At 37.4% G+C, this 19,978-nt stretch overlaps 1 protein-coding gene across 2 annotated transcripts in view; it reads left to right on the plus strand.

The window, feature by feature from the left end:
• The window catches only part of LOC146395592 (uncharacterized), a 795,612-nt gene that overhangs the window by 505,097 nt on the left and 270,537 nt on the right, over positions 1-19,978 (plus strand). The window contains exon 7 of one of the 2 annotated variants that reach the window (XR_014831461.1): positions 8,700-9,269. The gene's annotated coding sequence lies outside the window, so the exon portion shown is untranslated. Of the gene's footprint in view, positions 1-8,699; positions 9,270-19,978 lie in introns of those variants that run through there. The other variant, XM_085002420.1, reaches the window with a different exon arrangement.

Raw genomic sequence — 19,978 nt, forward strand, 5'->3', positions numbered from 1 at the left:
ATTACCTCAAAATTAATCAAAGACCTAAGTGTAAAACCTGAACTATCAAACTCTTAGAAGACATAGGAGAAACTCTTTATGACCTTGGATTTGGAAAGGATTTCTTGGCTATGACACCAAAAAGCACAGGCAACAAAAGTCAAAAAGACAAATTGGACTATACCAAAATTAAAACTTCTGTGCATCAAAGGCACAATCAACAGAGCAAAAGAAAAACCTAGGAAATGGAAAAATATTTGCAAATTATTTAACTAATAAGGTGTTAATTTCTATAATATATTTAAAAAATTCCTACAATTCAGCAACACCAATAGAGCAAATAACCTGATTAGAAAATGTGCAAAAGTTGTGGCGGCCCAGGGGGAGAGGGAAGAAGTGGGAGGGATCGGGAGCTTGGGGTTGTTGGATACAACTTGGAATGGATTTAAAAGGAGATCCTGCTGAGTAGCATCGAGAACTATGTTTAGATATCTATATTGCAACAGAACAAAGGGTGGGGGGAAAAATGTATACATGTAAGAGTAACTTGGTCCCCATGCTGTACAGCGGAAAAAAATTAAAATAATAAAACAAGAAAAAAAATTTTTAAATGTGCAAAGGACTGGAATAGACATTTCTGCAAAGAAGGTATGCAAGTAGCCAATAAACACATGAAAAAATGCTCATAACTAATCATTAGTGAAATTAAATCAAAACAACTGTGAGATACCACCTCATACCCAGTAGAAAAGCTATTATGTAAAAAAAACAAACAAAACCAAAAATAACAAGTATTAGTGAGAATGTGGAAATATTGGAACACTTGTGCATTACTTGTGGGATTGTAAAATGGTACAGCTGCAATGGGAAACAGTATAGCAGTTCCTCAAAAAATTGGAAGTTGAATTATCATATGACTCAGCAATTCCAGTTCTGGGTATATATTTAAAAAAATCAAAAGCTGTATCTCAAAGAGAAATCTGTACACCTGTGTTCACAGAAGTTTTATTCACACTAGCCAAGAAGTAGAAGCACTCCAAGTGCCCATGGACAGATAAATGGATAAACACAATGCAGTATGTATTTACAATGGAATATTATTCATCGTTTAAAGTTATGGAAGTTTTGCGCCTGCTCCAACATGGCTGAATCTTGAGAACATTACGTTAAGTGATATAAGCCCATTACAAAAAGACAAATGCTGTGTGATTCCACTTGTATGAAGTATTAGAGTAGTCAGATTTATAGAAAGAGGACATGGAATGGTGCCTGCTAGAAGGTGGAAAAAAGGGAAAGTGAAAATTTGTTACTTAATCGGTATGACATTTCAGGTTTGCAAGATAAAAGTTTCTGGAATTTGGTTGCGCAATAATATAAATACACTTAACACTATTGACTGTACATTTGGTAAATGGTAAACTGCTATAAGTTCTTACCACACTTAAAAATAAAATTAAAACAAGAAAAGCCTTCAATACCATCATCTATTTATAGCTTTATATGTACCTGAGAAAATTTAAATGCATACGTTTGTTGATATAAACATGTATTTGACCTATTCATGCGTAGACAAATGTATGGCTCATTTGTGGACAAATAACCACCTCATCTTTATAGTAAGGAGTACAGAATATGAAATTCCCAGGCCAGGGATCAGATCCAAGCTGCAGTTGTGACCTATGGTGCAGCTGTGGCAGCACCAGATACTTTAACCCACGTGCCAGGCCAGGGATCCAATGTGCATTCTTGGCGCTACAGAGAGGCCTCTGAGATCCCATTGTACCATGGCAGGAACTCCTATATTTATATTTTTAAATAAAATATTTAAGTTGGTTTTAGAGTAAAAAGCTTAAATACATATATAGAAATAATATAATTTCAATAATTATAACTAAAATACATACTATTATTTAAATATAAAACATATTTAGCAGGGTTTAAAGAATATAAATATTTTGCAGAATGATGAACTGAAAAATAGAAATAAGATTATTTGTAATCAGAATAAGTTTTTAGAGAGTTGAAGTAATTTTCTACATAATTTAAAAATCACTGCTGTTGAAAAGCATTCTTTGCACTGATTAATCCCTGTTCACAGTCTACATTGATCAAATCCATTGGACAATTGTATAATTTCTTCTTCACCTTTACTCTATAGCCAGAGAATGAGTTTAATCCTCTCATATTAAACAAATCAACTTGAGAATTCCAACTTTTGTTTATTATCCGTCTATTGCAATGAGTAATATCTGACCACAGTTAACTGATTTATCTCTTTATTTCTTTTTAACTCTTCCTGATAACAAGGATTCTATCATGTACTGAGGATGAAGACATGTTTCTTAAGATATTGAGACCCAATTCTTAATTTTTAGAATCTACTGTTTTTGTGTGTATGAGACAAAAGCTGTACTGTAACATTTCCCTTATACTCAACCCCATCTCATCAGTAGTATACAAAAAATATAAAGGAGAAAAATTTTTAAATTACCTTTCAGGAGTAATTATTTTCCAACTGCCTGTTGGAATGAGTATGGGACACAATGTCTAACATGGTGCTAGCCTATGGCCTCCATGTAAAAAGTGAACCTGAATTCATTTTCTCAGAATATAAAAGGCACTTGATCAGGACCAAGGCATTACAAAAGAAATAGGGTTTCTATTTGCAAGGAACTTGCAGTCTAGAGATGAAGGAAGCACAAAAATTTGCATATATATACATATTCTTCAGTGTATATAAGTAGTCTTTGATAGATTTCTGTATCATTTCTATTAATTAGGAATATTATACACACACATTATAAAACATTAATGGGTGTATGTATATATATGCACACAACACAACAAACTCAGCAACAATAAATTTTATGTGATGAGCATATATCACTTCTATATTTGAAAACTACTTGGTTAATAATATGAATGCTTAATATGTATTTAATAAGCACATAATAAGGTTTTTAGGTTATGTGTAGTCTTTTATATATGTGGATCTTGTGATGGGGAATATGCACAAGTGGTACAAAGCAAGTGCCACGGATCTCAAAGGGATAGATTTTTCTGTTAGAGGACTGGGGACTCAGGAAAGTTCCTGTTATCGATACATAAGGTGGCCATTTGAGCAGTATACTATAATCAAGACTATAATCTCTTCTCTTGATATCAAGATGATGACCTATCTGCCCTCTGGGAGTCCTTTTATATCACTCATTAGTAGGAGCTAATTGAAAACATCCCAAGTTTATGAGGTTTCGTAGCTCCCACCCTTCCAGAAAATACTGTTTTGGGTATCTAGCTTTGTACTCTTTTAAGGAAAGTGCTGCTTTCAGCTTTAGGGGGTTTGAAAATAAAATGTCTGATAATAAATCATCAGAGCATTTCCAAATCATGAGAGTGGTGACAGTGGCCTTAGGATTCCTGTCTAGATTAGTTTATTTTCCCCTAGAATAAACATTGAAACCAAATGTGAGTTTTGCAATAGAGGCAACCTTGTGTACAGGAAATAGCATGGAATTTGAAATCTGAAGACCTGGTTTGAGTCACATCTCCCCCTCTGCCTAATGGAGTGGTGGAGAACAAGCCAGTTAACTATATTTTCCCCATATCATTCACTCATTCAGTCAACCAATATTTACTGCCCACCCTGCCACGGTGGGCACTAGAAATCAGTAAAGAGGAAAGAAAAATCCAATGCCTCTATAGATCCTATACCTTTGTTGCAGATGTAGCAACGACATCAAAATGACTAAAGATTTACATAATTTTAAGGTAGTTAAAAGTGCCTGCATAGAAATTAGATGTAGTAGGGGAACAGAATGTGTAGGGATGGGCGGGAGTGGATTGGAGGAGGAAGTTGATGAGCTGGTCTGGGAAAGACTTTCTGAAGTTGTGACATTCAGGCAAAAACTGAATCTAAGGGCGTTAATGCTTCAGGATGGGAACCCTGAAATGGGAAATACAGTTGCAAAGGCCAGGGTTGAGGAAAGAACATCAGGTCCAGGGGAGCTAGAGTGGGTGAGAAAAACAGGGAACTGAAGGAGATGAAGTCAAAGTGGTTGCATTGACCTTATCACCAGAGCCGTCTCAGAGAGGAACAGTGAACGAGGACAGTCACAGGGTACCCACTGACTCATTCTGCAAGTGTTAGAAGCTAGCAAGGAAATGGAGCCCTGGTGTCCTTCTCATTGTTCATAGCCACCTGCCTTGACCAAGTATCTGTGTTTGGGCAGAAGAGAATTTGGCAGTTGACATTTTCCTTGGGAGAACTTGACAGCACCAGCCAATTTGGGGTTCAGAGGCAGTTACATTGTGTTCTATACAAGGTATTCATTTCTTGAGAAAAATCCATTTTAGTTAGTAGCTGGCCAGGACAGACCAACAGCTTGTCCCTTCATGCAGTAAGCACTTGGTGCACAAGTGTGCACTTTTGCTCTTCACCCTTGGACTGTCACATACAAGAGCAACTCTCTGATAACACAAGAAAACTGGAGGGAACCTTTCATATGCATGGCATGGTTTAAAGAAAGTTCTATTTCTAAATATATGTAGTAGTGCACGGACAACACATCATTTTACCTTTACTGTGCCCCTTCCTTCTGGGCTCAACTGCATATCTTGCATCTGATGTCATCTCTCATCTGCTTAACATTTGGAGAGGTATGATCACTAGAGAATGGTGTGGGAAACCAGGCTCAGACATAATCGCCCTTTCCCACAGACAAAAAGGGAGTAAGACTCAGTCAGTTTAGCCTTTGACAGCATAATGCAGGGTTGTCAGACTGGCCTCTCTTCCCAGATCATCACCTCCCTCCTGCTACTCTGCTATTAGCGTTGACCTCGTTGCTCTTTCTGCTGTCACTGCTCCTCTGCCTACCTCCTCCTGCTGTCCCAGATCACACTCTACTTTCCTGGGGCCAATTCTCTGCCCAGAAGTGTGGGAAGAGGAGGGAGAGGCTGCGGTGCTCATTTTCCAGGGCTACAGTCGTCTCAGTGTCTTGGTGTGGAAATACCTGCCCATCCACTGGCCTCCAGGCACCACGGTCCAAGAACACAGACGCTTTCATAAGCATCGGGCTTGCAGAGTGCATGTGAAACCTACGCAAGTTCAAATGGGCTTGAAAGGTTTTCAAATATGCTTTCCCATCGCTAATCTGCACATTCATCTGCACATCTGGCTTGGAAAATCTCAAGCCACAAGATCAGCTCTTCTTAGGGTGACTGGTTTGCCACTGTAATAAAGCCAAATGCGAACATGGGAGAAGTGGCTGTGAGAGGCAACTCCCATCCCACTGACTGCCCTCTAGACAGGAGATCTTCATTATGATGATTTTTTTTTTTGAGTTTCTGTCACTTAGACAACATTTAAAGTGGTATCTTAATAAATTGGGAGATGAAATGTCAGTCACCATCCCTCAATATTTCAAGCACACACTGCTTTGTACATGTAACTGATCATAAAAGGAAGCCAACCTCTCCATTAGCCACTCATCTAGGCAAAGCCTTGGTGTTGAGCCAGAACTTAAGAGTACCAACTCAATCTTCTATGTCCCACTGATCTTCCTGGATTGGAAATGGATGGCTATCCCAAAGTGCACTACTAGGTGTTGGTTGCTAATTGGAAGAGTCATCAGAAATCTTCCTTGAAACAGTGATTGGGTAAGTCATTTGGATATTGCTTTCAGCTCTGTTTTTTTGTACTGAGAGTTGATGTGTTGGTTTCCCAAGAGCTAGCTTTTAAATACACTTGCTCTTGTTTTCATCATGAACATAATCAGATTTGTTTCTGCTTTGGAAAACTCTACCACCTGAATCTGCAGTTGTTTTATACAGGTGAAATCTGATCAAACAATTCGTAGGGGTAAAATTAAAGATCCAGAGATGGTTGGTTTGCTTCCTGGAGGACAGGAGCAGAATGGTCCATATTTCAGGCTACCAGCAAGGGTCTTCCTATGTGTTTGATGATTATATAAGTCTCTAGGAATTTTTTTTTTATGTCAACAGCTTGTGGCTACTTTCTTCTCTCACTCTCATTCTTCCACTATGTTATTACTTTCCTGAAATTTCAGTCCCTTGGTCAATGGTAGGACCACCAGGAGTACAAGTTCTGACTTTATAGGTATAGAATCTTCCAACCCATGCATCTTTAGACTTGAACTCTTCCCCCTGCTCAAGTCATTCCAACAGTCATTTACCAAAAGTCAGCTTATATTAGCAGTGGGACTATAAATAAAAGATTTTAGACCTAGGTACATTTTGGTCCCTACCTTAGTGGGTGTTCAAGTCTAGAAGAAGAGACAAATACTTACAAGATACTTTTAATAATTTCAATATAACAAGTTAAACAGTGAACTAGAAATTTGCATCCTGTGCCATGAGGATTCAGAGAAGAATCCTACAGCTCAGCTTGGGTTTCAGGGAAGATTTCTCATGACAGATTATAAATAAATTGGGTGTTGAAGAATAGGTAACTTTAAGATAAGTGGGACAAGTGTTCCAGATGGAGGGACAAGTGTAAGCAAAGACAGAGAGTGATAAAATGGCACAGGATCTACAGGGAATAATAAACAGTTGATATTATTTAAGCATTGAGTGTGAGTCAAGAAGTAATGAATAATGATATTGTAGAGGTTAGTGGATAAGTGCCAGACACCAAGGGTCTTGTGGGCTAGGCAAAAGAACCTGAATTCTACAGGTGATGCGTAGTCCTTGAATGTATTTAAATGGGGAATAATGTCAGATTTAAATTTTAGAGAGATAATTTTCAAAAGGTTTTGAAGTGTGGATCCAAGGGGATAATACTGAAGACGGAGATGAGTCATGAGGCTATTGGGTCCAGCAGAGAGATGATGAGTGGGCATAAAGAGAGAGGATAAAGTTGAGAGATGCTGGACATGGTGATGATTGGTTGATTGGGTGTTGAGAATTAAGGAAGAAGAAGTTGAGATGAACTCAGATTTCTTCATTGTGATGGGGAAAATAATGCAATTGGATTAAGCATTATAGATGAATGAGTGTGTTCAGAGGTGCAATTACTATATGAGAGTCAGTGGAGCAGAGAGAATCCATGGTGCCAGAATCATGGATACTGTATCCAGTAGTGATTTGCAGGACTGATTTGAGATTTCAAGGGTAGGATTTTTAAGGTGCAAAAGCAGCTCAGCCTGAAGCTGAGATAAAAACTTTTGGAAAGAAAAAATATGAAATACCCAAAGAAAATTCTCTGATTTGAAACTGTTAAGAATGGTGTTCTCCCCCGACCCCCACTCTCCCACCCCCAACCCTTGACATTTTGTAGTCACTGTAACATCAAAAATGTGTTTCCTGTAAGTCCAAATTTCCATTGACAGCACCACAAAAATTTATTCTTAAAGCATCCCTTGCTTATCTCCATGTTTTTCCATTTAATGTCATGGAAAACTGGTCAGAATGAAATTTCCTTTCCACCTTCCACCTTGTAATTTCCACTTCTTTTAATCTCTCTGTGATTCTGTCAGTGACCATATATGTATATATAAAAGCATACCTTGTTTTGTTACTCTTTGTGGGCTTCGCAGATGTTGCATTTTTTACAAATTGAAGGTTGGTCGCAAGTCTATCGCTGAGATTTTTTCCCAGCGGCATTTGCCTTCTTCGTGTCTCTCTGTCCCATTTTGGTAATTCTTGCAATATTTCAAACTTCTGTATTATTATTGTATTTGTTATTGTGATCTGTAATCAGTGATCTTTGATGTTACTATTGCAAAAGGTTACGACTCACTGAAGGCTCAGATGATGGTTAGTATTTTTTAGCAGTGAGGTATTTTTGAATTAAGGTATATACTTTCTTTAGACATCATGCTACTGCACACTTAATATACCACAGTATAGTATAAACATAACTTTTTTTTTTTCTTTTCTGCTTTTTAGAGCTTCACCTGGACACATGGAAGTTCCCAGGCAAGGGGTCTAATCAGAGCTATAGCTGCTGGCCTATGCCACAGCTACAGCAAATGCCAGATATGAACCGTGTCTGAGACCTACACCACAACTCACAGCAATGCCAGATCCTTAACCTACTGATCGAGGCCAGCGATCAAACCTGAAACCCCATGGTTCCTAGTCAGATTCGTTTCTGCCTCACCACAATGGGAACTCCCTAAACATAACTTTTATGTACACTGAGAAACCAAAAAAAAAAAAAAATGGTGTGAATAGAGCAATATTCCCATTATCAGGAATAAATTGGAACAGAACCCACACTAACTCCAATGTATGCTTGTATATATACTTGTATATGTGTATACTTGTGTATGTGTGTGTGTGTATCTATAGCTATCTATATGTATATGCTCAAGAGTTTGAACTTACAAACTTTTGTGACTATAATAATAAGCTAGTTGCATTTGCTTGTTTGCAGAGAATAAATCTCATTGGCTGTAGCCTTTTGTCTCTTTTGGTTCTCTTCCTCCCTGACCTCATATTCCCTTTGAAATTTAAAAAATTATATTTGAATGCAAAAAACATGTTTGAAAAATATTAAAGCTTACTGCCTGAGGTATGATAAGGCAGGTGGATGAACTACAGTAGTTACAGTTAAGTCAAAATGCCCTTTGGACCGGCACAATCAAATGAAAATACAAGGTGAGCCAGGTATGTAATCTTAAGTTTCCTAGCAGTCACTTTAAACAAGTAAAAAGCAAGAGGTAAAATGACTTTAACCATATCGTTTTTTCAACCCATAGATCCAAAATATTCTCTCTTTCTCATTTAATGGGCATGAAGATATTCTCTGTGCTCACTTCAGTGCCCGTGGCCACCTGTGGTGCTGTGTTGGACGTAGCAGCTACAGACCTTTATCCTCCCTCCCGCCCAAATCTCCAAGTGCTGTAAGTGAATTTGAGCAAACTGAACATTTCTGAAAGATACCTGTGAAAAATTTTAAATCACCCAAGCTGTTGAGATCGCAACTGTAAGCTCTAGTTATTGGAGCTTTCAAACTAACTTCTGAGGGTCTTTAGAGGAAAGAGTAAAGGTCTTAAGATGGGGAAGAACAGAAAAGAAAAGCATTTTAACAAAGAGATATCTGGTACATGTCCTGTAAAATAAATTTATGTCAATTTAAAAACATTGAGGAGTTCCCGCTGTGGCACATTGGGCTCAGCGACGTCTTGGGAGCACTGGGACGTAGGCTCCCAAGTGTTACCAAAGCTGCAGCTTAGGTCACAACTGTGGCTCGAATCTTATCCCTAGCCCAGGAATTCCATATGCCGTGGAGCAGCCAAAAAAATAAATAAAATAAATTAAAAAAAAAATATTGGAGTTCCCACTGTGGCTCAGTGGTTAACAAACCCGACTAGTATCCATGAGGACATGGTTTCGATACCTGGCCTCACTCAGTGGGTTAGGGATGTGGCATTGTCTTGAGCTGTGGTGAAGGTCACAGACTCGGCTTGGATCTGGCATTGCTGTGATCGTGGTGTAGCCCAGAGGCTACAGCTCCAGTATGACCCCTAGCCTGGGAACCTCCATATGCCGTGAATGCGACCCTAAAAAGCAAAAGGCAAAAAATAAAAATAATAAAAAATAAAATAAAATAAAAATATTGACTGTGTCCTGAAATATTTTTATAATATTAAGGTAATCTTGAAGGTAAGTTTAAAACTTTAGGGTAGGTTTTATTATTGTTTTGTTTGGTTGGTTGGCAGGTTGTTTGGTTGTTTTACCTTGTATGCAAATATATGATCTTAGAAAATTCACAAATTTCCATTTACACCAAGAAAAATGCACCAGTGTGAAACTAGTGACCCTCAGAAGTTAGGAATTGTTATTAGCACGGTGAATCTAGCCTAAGATTAAAGGAGATCACATCCCTACCAATAAACACACATAGGCACACACATCACATACACACACACACACTCACACCTACACACATGCATGCAAACATATGCTTAAGGACATGTGTGCTCTGAAGCAAGAAACTTCCCTAACAAAAGCCAGCAGACATGCTTGAACCACACTGTATGGTACATCAGGGCATAGCAGAGAGATTGTTTCCTTGCCATCATGTATATTTAATTTTTGGTAAGAGTAGAGAAGTGAGAGGTGGAGAAGCAAGGAGTCATTCCTTCTTCTCTTCCAGTGAACTCCAGTGGGATAAGCCTGCCAAATTGAGCCTGAGCACTCCCTGCACTCCGAGCCAACATGTGGGGTCTGGAATGAGAGGGGACGAAGAGAAGGCAGGGGGCAGGAAATTCCAGGATCCTACAGGGACCTCCTGCCCTACCCCTCTCACTCCTCCATCTTTTGTGTTCAAGGTTCACCTCGCCAGTGATTATTTAACAGAGCTGTTGTCTTCAGAGTCTTATGACACATGCTAAGCAATCCTAAGCTTTCATTTCTTTCACTTTTGAAATGTTTCAGACTGGTTCTCGGAGTCTCGTGTCTGCTGTCCTATCTCCCCCTCCTCAAATGCATCATTTTATAATTTCTTTTTTTTTTAAATTTGAGCTTGTGTTGTAACATTAATTTTTAGAGAAAGATGAACATTTTAGCCTCTTGAGTGCAGTTTTCCTGGGCTTGAACATCAGTGGGTTAAACATAATAATCATCTATGGAACACCTACTCTGTGCTTGGGGTCCTGCTACGTCTTTGGTGTCAAACATACTGTATGGCTATGTGCTATACACTCAGGTTGAGGGGAGGACAAACTGGAAGATGTTTCACTTTCTTCCATGCACAAACAGGATGGTATGAATACTTAAAGGACCAGATATTTCCCCCCCCCCCGAGACAAATTAGTAACAGTATACATAAATTTTTCTTTGCTCTCAGAAGTTGCAGTGGTGACCTGGTTATTTGCATTCTGATCCTATTACACACCATGTGGATACTTTATGAGAACAAAGGCAAGAATGAATAGAAATCACACACACAAAATCTTGCTAGCTCGTTGCTTTGGGTCTCTGCTTCATCTTATAGTGACAACTTGGGTCAAGGCTTCTTTTAAAGACATTTTACTAAGTGAATCCATTAATTTATTTTTATCACGATAGAAACATGGATCCTGAGATTTAATATATCTTCCTCATAGAGAACATTTTTTCCATTAAATACCTACAAACAGCCTAAGTCAGGGAAAATGGAGCATGAGCACCGTTTCATATTAGATCAGAGATTGCTTTGGGTGAGTAGGTTGAGAGGTGAGAAGTGGCTGCCTGAATCAATAGGAAAAATAAGAAAGAAAAAGCCCTTCTTGACTAGAGGAACAAGCCCTAGAGAAGAAACAGCCTCTAGGAGGGTTCATACATCCATTTAATCCGCCTTTGCTCTTGTTATCTTCATAACTTATTCTAGTTTAGTTTATTTTTTCAGGGATGCACCTGTCGTGTATGGAAGTTCCCAGGCTAGGGTTCGAATCAGAGCTATAATTGCCAGCCTACACCGCAGCCACAGCAACACCAAATCTGAGCCATGTCTGCAACCTACACCACAGCTCATGGCAATGCTGGATCCTTAACCCCCTGAGTGAGGCCAGAGATCGAACCTGTGTCCTCACAGATGATAAATTTGTTCTACTGAGCCATGACAGGAACTCCTTATAACTTATTTCTAAACTCTCCTCTCCAAAACAGGCACACCCACTTCTGGTTATTTTTACCTTCTCATTTGTACCCTCTTTGAGGTTATTTTACTTTCAGTGACTTACACAAGAGCCGTCAGGGCTTTGAAAGGGCCAGACACCACTGTGACACTTTAGGTGTCCATTTCTGGACATCTAATCCCCAGTTCTTTCCTGACAAGAAAATATTACTGGTAGTTAACAAGGCCATCAGACCAGGAGTAGAATAAATCTAAGAAAGAACTGGAGACAGTTTGGGAATGGGATTGACTCGTAAGATAAGATTTAAAAAAATGAAAAGGGAGAGAATTTTTGGTGATGGAAAATATAGACTGGATTTCATCAGGGTGTGATTTGCTACTGAAAGAAACAAACAGCCAATGAGGAATGAATGGTTTACTAGAGCACTAGGCATGGTGCGAATCACCACTGAAAAGGCAGAACTGATTGCAAAATTGGAAACTTAGGTCCTAATGTGGCTCTTTGCCAGCTGTGTGATTCTGGGAAAATCACTCAGCCCTCTGAGCTTCCGTATCTTCATCTGTAAAATAAGAACACAAGCTGAGGTCATCTTTTACATTCCTTCAACCCTAGAATTGTTCTTTTCTTACCTTTTATGTTCCTAAAATCTTGAGACCAAGAGTGGGAAAATTATTCACTAAAATCTTAAATAACAGGCTTGGATTTTCACCAGAGATCATTTATACGGTAGAGGAGGGCAAAAGGGAAATGAGTCTGTAGTGAATTCGTTTTGCTGATGTAATAAATTATGGGGGAAAATAACCCTACCCACTGTGGTCTTTAAAAAGAATAACAATATTGCCCTATATTTCTATTCCATGTTATCCTTTACAGAACAATTACAAATCCATTGCTTTGTTTGATATTTATAGTCATTAGGAGAAACAGGCAGGAAATTGCATATCTATTACCTTGTTTGATACAGCAATTAGGAGAAATGGTAGGAAAACCACTATTTTTACTAGTGACATTAAATTCAGAAAGTTTAACTGTCTTTCAGTCAGGAGCCTCCAGGACAGGGTGCAAATACCCTTGAAAGACACAAATGATGCATTAAGGTGCAAAGGAGAAATGAGAAAAATTCCATTTATGTTTATTTTGTGTCACTCTTTTACTTTCTTTCTGTGTGTTAAGACCTGTAATGTATTAGCACATAGTATTAACATAAGCATTTCATGAATATAATTTTTATGTGGGATCATATGTTTTATGCATTAATTCCTTGATAAAATATATTTGGAGACTATGCTTTACAAAACATTTGGGGGGGAAGTCAAGAGAATAAAACAATTGCTAAGGCTATTCTTAGGGGTCCCTCTTTTGCTTATTCCTTATGAGGACTAGGGGAAGGTGGGAAGGGCTGTGGAAAGGAACAGGTTCAATAAGAATCTTGAAGAAAATCCAGAAAAGTAGACTAACAAATGGAACTGCTCTGGCCGAAGTGGGGCAGCTGGTCACATGCTCCCCACCAACACAGAGGCCCTTTGTTTCTCTCTCACACTGCAGCTCTTTGTCAATCATAATCAACAATTCCATTCAGCTGTTCTTGCTGCCACTTTTCTCCTGCCTTTCAAGTCTATTAGGCAATAAATGTAAGGTAGAACTTCACAAGCCTTTAAAAGGTACGGTTAAAAAGGAAGAAAAATACATCCTAATTGAGGAACCTATGGGTCTTTTCTAATGGGAAAAAAAAGTCTCAGGTGCTCAGAGAAAGTAACTAGGGAATTTTCGTATTATTCATAGCTTGTAAAGTAATTGCCAACTGATTTTAGGGTTTGCCCCAATCCTTTTACTGTGCTGGAAAAGTGTATAAAATTGGGAACAAATATGTTGAGAAGGAGGAAAATTACTGCCTCTCACCCTTGGGCTCCAGGAAGGTATTTTGCTTTTTAGGGCCGCATCTGTGGCCTATGGAAGTTCCCAGACTAGGAGTCGAATCAGAGTTATAGCCGCTGGCCTAAGCCACAGCTGCAGTAACTCAGGATTTGAGCCACATCTGCAGCCTGCACCACAGCTCGCAGCAATACCAGATCCCTGACCCACTGAGCAAGGCCAGGGATTGAACCCGCATCCTCATGGATACTGGTCACATTTATTTCCACTGAGCTACAATGGGAACACCCCAGGATTATTGGTTTATTAGCACAGAAAGTATAATGGAATGGCATGTAATATTAAATAAATGGATACTCTTATTATAAGAGTATAAATAGATAATAAATGGCTACTCATAGGGCAAGTAGGAGGTCATAGGTCAGTATTTGGGACTATTTCAAGAAAAGAGAGTTATAGAAGGGGTGAACTGTTTCCTTTACATATAAAATGATATAGTACAAAAGGAGTCTACCTAAGATTATGGTCATGGTATATGCACAAATCTTTAAACTGCTTTCTCTACTTGTAATTTTTGGGAGACATTAAAGACACCAGATAATTGTTGTAGTTATTTTGTAACCAACAGAGACCACAGATGTTTCTCATGGTGGTATAACACAAGCTTGCCAAGGACTGTGGAACCTTCTGGGGATGAGTTTTTTGTATTTAGAGGGTGTGGCATTGACTCCGAGAGGTGGGAGGACCACAGGTCTTGGTTCCTTGTCTTGCTTCTGTCATTAAATTTCTTGGACAGACTTCATTTCATTTCATAAAGAAAATTTATTGTGGAGAAAATTATGAGAAACTTCCTTTCTCATCTGTAGCATTTATTTGGCAGGCAGTATTTTATTTGCTCTGTGCCCCACTCATTTAAGTGCTGGGGATACTAAGATTAATGAAATACTACCCTTGCAAAGTGCACAGCCTGATTAAGAGATAAAACACACATAGTTAAATCATCACCATATGGCAACAAGTGAACTAAGACACAAACGTGTGGTCAATTCAATAAGTACCATTAAACTCTTCGGAGGCAAAGAGAAAGTTCTCTTGTTCTACAGATAAACAAACCAAGTCATCATTGGCTTCTTCTGGTGTCCTCTCTACTTCCTTTTGTTCTGGCTGCCATCTTTGGCTCCATGGCCTGGATCCCACTGGCATAGAAATGAGAATAGTGGAATAAATAACACAAGTGTAAAAGCACAGAGCTGTGATGTCTGTGTCTCTTTTCCCCATCTTAGAGCATTTTGCAGGGTATTTGTTAGTACACCATAGAATCATGAGGGGTGGGAGGGCAGAGCAGGGACTGAGATGCTGACAACTATGATAAACACAAAAATTGATAAGCTGTGTTGGTCCATTGAACCAAACACTGATTGTCACGAGTGATTACTATTTTTGTGTATGCTGTTTAAATAAAAATAAGGTGATCTAGCAAACAGCTATGCCTAGCTGAGAGAAAACAGCCACCATTTTCTTCTTTAATTATTCAATTATCCTTATCAGTGAGATATAGAATTAACTGTTTAGAATAATTCTCTTCTGTGTTCTTCTAGGAAAGAGATTTGGGAAAGCCAGTTTTAACAATCGCGTGGTGACCTTATACTCTTAACTAAAATATCACAATACATTGCTTAATAAAAACCATTTTGTTTCTGTTCTGTGACTGACAGTAGGTGCACTTTCAAAAATGTAGAGGTTTTTACTGCAAATAACTGAAAAAAAACCAAAACTTTCTGAACTTTACACTATGTGAAAATCTGATACATGTGAGGGTTATTCCTTCCACTCCTTGAGATTTTCATTTAATTTAACCTAAATCAAGTAGAATTCTGAGAATTTGAAAAGCAATGTAAACAAGTCAATTTATTATGTTGTTGTTTGGCTCTGAACGTATACATTTATAAAATTTTTATTATTACCCCTCCCACTTTTTCTCTTTGCTGGATTACATTCAATTTCTGGGTTTTTTTTAATGTTTATCCTCAAATTTTTAGCACACGCACAACTGCAAAGTGTTATCAAAGCCTAAATTTATTATACATCTTTAACCTTCTCCCAAATCAAGCAAGAAACTTGTCTCCTAAAAACTCTCATTTACTACCTTTCATTTTCCTTGTTTTTATTACTATTACTATTGTTATTACTATTCATTAACAAAATCATTTTTAACAACTAATAGCTAAAAGTACTAACTCTTCCATATAGCTCTGTGACAAATTGCTCCAAAACCTAATGGCATAAGAAAGAAAATTATTACTATGCTCATAGACACTGTGGGGCAAATTAGAGATGGCTTTTCATTGTTTCACACTGTGTAAGGTCTTCATTGGAATCTGGCTGTTGGCTGGGGGCCTCAGTCTCTCTCCGTGTGTTCCTTTCCAGGAAATCTCCTTGCAAAGGCTGTTTGGGTTTCCTAGCATGATGGCTGGGTTCCCAGGGCAAATGTCCCAAGAAAGAGATGGCCAAGCAGAAGCCGTATCACCTACCATTGAAAGTCAAGCAGTGCTGCTTTCACAGTAATCTACTCATTAAGGCAGCTGCAAAGTCTCCTCATATTCAAGGGAAGGGACAATAGACTCAATAGCTGGATGGTGTTGTGGCAATGTTTTACAATAGCCAAGACTAGAAATGTGCTGTGCCCTTCTTGGAAAGTGCAATCTGTCACATTAACACTTAACCGATTTCTACAGTCACCCCCGTTCTTTGCATCTCATGTCTTTCCACTGGGCTTGCTTTTCTTTGTGAACCTCATCAACTAGTGATTCATCAGCATGGTGCTGAATGTTTTAGATTTTATATCTTATTTTTAAATAATAGATTAGCAAATCATATAATTTATATCAGCAGTTATTTTTATCAGCACTTTACAAATATTACTCCATTGCTTTTTTCTTTTCCAAGTTTTTATCGTGATAAAATACACTTAATGTAAAATTTAGTATCTTAATAATTCTTAAGTGTACAATTTAGTGGTATTTAGTACATTAATATTATTGTATAAATATCACCACTGTCCGTCTCCAGGACTCTTCTCAAATTATAAAACTGAAGCTCTCTACCTATTAAATAGTGCCTTCTCATGTTTCCTTCCCTGCCAGCCTCCGGCAACCACCATTCTACTTTCTGTCTCTGTGATTTTGACTCCTCTAAGTACCTCATGTAATTGGAATCATACAGTATTTGTCTTTTTGTAACTGGCTTATTTCACTTAGTATAATGTCCCCAGGATTTATCCATTTTGTAGGTTGTATCAGAATTTCCATCTTTTTAAAGACTTAATAATATTCCTCTGTGTATACACTGCATTTTGTTTATCAGTGGACATTTGGATTGTTCCATGTTTGTCTTAGACATTATAAATAATGCTGCTATGAACATGGCTGTACAGCTATCTCTTTGAGGCCTTGCCTTTTGTTCTTTTGAGTATATACTCTGAAGTGAAATAATTACTAGATCATATGGCAATTCTATTTTTAAATTTGTCAGAAACTGCCATACTGCTTTCTACCATTTTATGCTCCCACCAAGAGTGGATAAAGGCTTCCCCTGGAAGTTGCAAGCCTTCAGCAGGCTCCAGAATTCCAAAATAGCTGAATATACAGATTCTGCCATTGTAATTATTTTCTAGGTGAGGAGACAGTTTTATGATACATCCTAACCATCAATCTTCCCAGAAATCTCCTATCCCGTTGCTTTTTAACATCTATTGATGTTGATAGAAGTCTGCTTTCCTTCTAATTATCATCTATCTTCTCTACCTTTTAGCTTATACTTTTTTCTTTTTATACATAATATATAAAATATCAATTCACTTTCTAGGTCTAGACTGTTTGATTAATTGATTGACTTTGCTCAGGCTGTGTGTGCATTTTAAATCTGAAAAAAAAAGTATAAATTCTGGTCAATATTTTTGACATTCTTCCTTTGAATATTGCTTATCTCTCATTCCCTCTATTCTCTTTTCCTAGAGCTCCTGTTGGATATATTATATCCTCCATGTCTCTCAACTGCTCTTTCACATTTGAAATTACTTTTCTCTGTACAGTGTCCTAGATCAATTCCTTATAACTGTCTTTTAGTTTGGTAATTCTCTGACTATTTTTGTTTAGTATATTAGGGATGAGGTGTTCCTTTTTTTAAATCACTTTGAGCATCCTTTATACACTAATTTTATTTTATTTTATTTTTTGTGTGTGGGTGCTCAAGATCCTTATATAAAATGGGATAGAATTTGCATATAACCTATGTATATCCTTCTATACACTTTATTTTATTTTTTTAAATAATGATTTGTATTTTTTCCATTATAGCTGGTTTACTCTTACACACTTTATTTTTTTGTTTGTTTTTTATTACTCAGTGAATTTATTACATTTGTAGTTGTACAATGATTGTCACAATCCAATTTTATAGGATTTCCATCCCACAACCCCAGAACATGCCCCCACCCCCCACACTGTCCCCTTTGGAGACCATAAGTTTTTCAAAGTCTGTGAGTCAGTATCTGTCTGCAAAGAAGTTCATTCTGTCCTTTTTTCAGATTCCACATGTCAGTGAAAGCATTTGATGTTGGTGTCTCATTGTATGGCTGACTTCACTTAGCATGATAATTTCTAAGTCCATCCATGTTGCTAAAAATGCCGTTATACACTAATTCTAAACTATTGCTCAGATTGCTGTATTGTTCTTATCTTTAGGTAATTCTTCTTTTAATTGCTGATTTTGTTAGCATTAGTATCCCTCTTCTGTGTGGGATTTTTAGTTGAAGGTTAATCTTAGGCAGCAATATTGTTTTTCTTCTTCTCTTTTGAAAGTCAGCTAGTGCTCTCCACGAATTTTGTGGTTGCTTCCACCCTTTCCTCAGCACCCAGAATTCAGAGTTGAGCTTTCTATTGGCTATTCAGGATATCCATGATGGAAAATATTGAAAATATTACACATCTAGTCCAAGTCAGTAAACAGCTCAGCTCAACTTCTGGCACTAAGGCTATATTTCTTTCTTGTATCCCAATCATGCAGCTTTACAGAAGTTGTAACCCAAGATAATGGTAGCAAATAGTGTTATTTTAGCCTATTTTACAGGATCCCAGCCTCTGAGTTCAAGAAGTAAGCCAGGCTCCCACCTTACATCAGGCAGTATTAGTTCCTGTTATCCCATAAGCATCAACATCTTTCATTGCCTCTGCCAGTTTCCAGACCTAGAGCCCTAAAGGCCTCCAGCCCAGTGTCTCTTAACTTCAGTCTCCCCTTCCACTCTATAATTTATATTCCTCTTCTGGTCCATGAAAATTTCCAATTTTTAAATGATATCTACTTTAATTTTTTTTCTCTTTTTAAAATCTATAACAGAGGATGTATATTTAGAATATTTCGAGCCTCTAAAATTGTGAATTTACAGTATTATCCTAACTAGAAATGTGAATTTATCATTATTTTCTGTCTTCATTAAATAACACCACAGATGAAACAAGTAAAAATCAAAGCAGAGAGAAAAGATGAAGGTCATGTAAGCAACGTAAAGCCCAATATCTTAGGTACTTTTATTCTGTCTCTACTCTAGGAATAGCTGAAGTAGACATGAACTGCATAGCATTCTTTATATTAATTATGGAATTATATAATTTGTGTGTCATACTGAATGCCTGGGAGAGCTCAGTGACATAATGAGAGTTCATGTCTAACTGGTTCTTCCCCAGGGAAATACTTTGGTACTAAGTACTTTCTTACATTGCAAATGCTTTTAATCCTTATATTGTAGTTATGGATTTTCTATTTCTAAGCTCTGTCTGTTACAAATTATATAAACAAAGTAGGGAAAATGGCAAAGACTGAATAAATTCTCTAGGTACTGACAGACTTGATTTTTGATATAAGAGCTACTGATCATTGTACAACTATAAATGTAATAAATTCACTGAGTAATAAAAAAATTTAAAAAGAGGTACTGAATATTCAGATTTCTTCTCGATTTCTTCTAAAGTCAATGGAAAACTAGTACTGTGTGTTTTGATTAATAGGTAAATAAGGTCCTGTTTTTTTAAGCAATTCATGAATGGGGTTTAAAAAAATCATACATTAGAAAAGCTTATAAATTAAAAAGTAGTTCTGTTCCCATCCCAGACAGCTAGTCCTTGCTTTGGAGGCCATCTTTCCCGCCCACACACACACATAATAATGGTATCTGTATTTCTGTTCTTGCTTTTCCACTTAATATATTTTGAAATTTGTTTTAAATATCAACATATATAGATTGACATTCTTTTCAATAGATGCAGGGCATATTGTGTTTTATGGAGGTACTATAATTTTCTTAACCTGTCACTTATTTATAGGAATTTAGGGTATTTTTAGACTTTTGCTACTACAAACCATTGTGCAATGAATTTCTTTGTAGATACAATTTTGCTCACAATGCAAATTTATTGAGAAATGCTGAGCCAAACTGCCTTCTATTGTGGTTATCTTGAAATACAATTTTTATTTAAAAACAAATGCACTAT

The sequence above is a fragment of the Sus scrofa genome, chromosome 16, assembly GCF_054392235.1.
Source record: "Sus scrofa isolate SSC_HxYL_T2T_F1_AM1 chromosome 16, Sscrofa_HxYL_maternal_Yorkshire_Landrace_v2.0, whole genome shotgun sequence".
NCBI lineage: Eukaryota > Metazoa > Chordata > Mammalia > Artiodactyla > Suidae > Sus > Sus scrofa.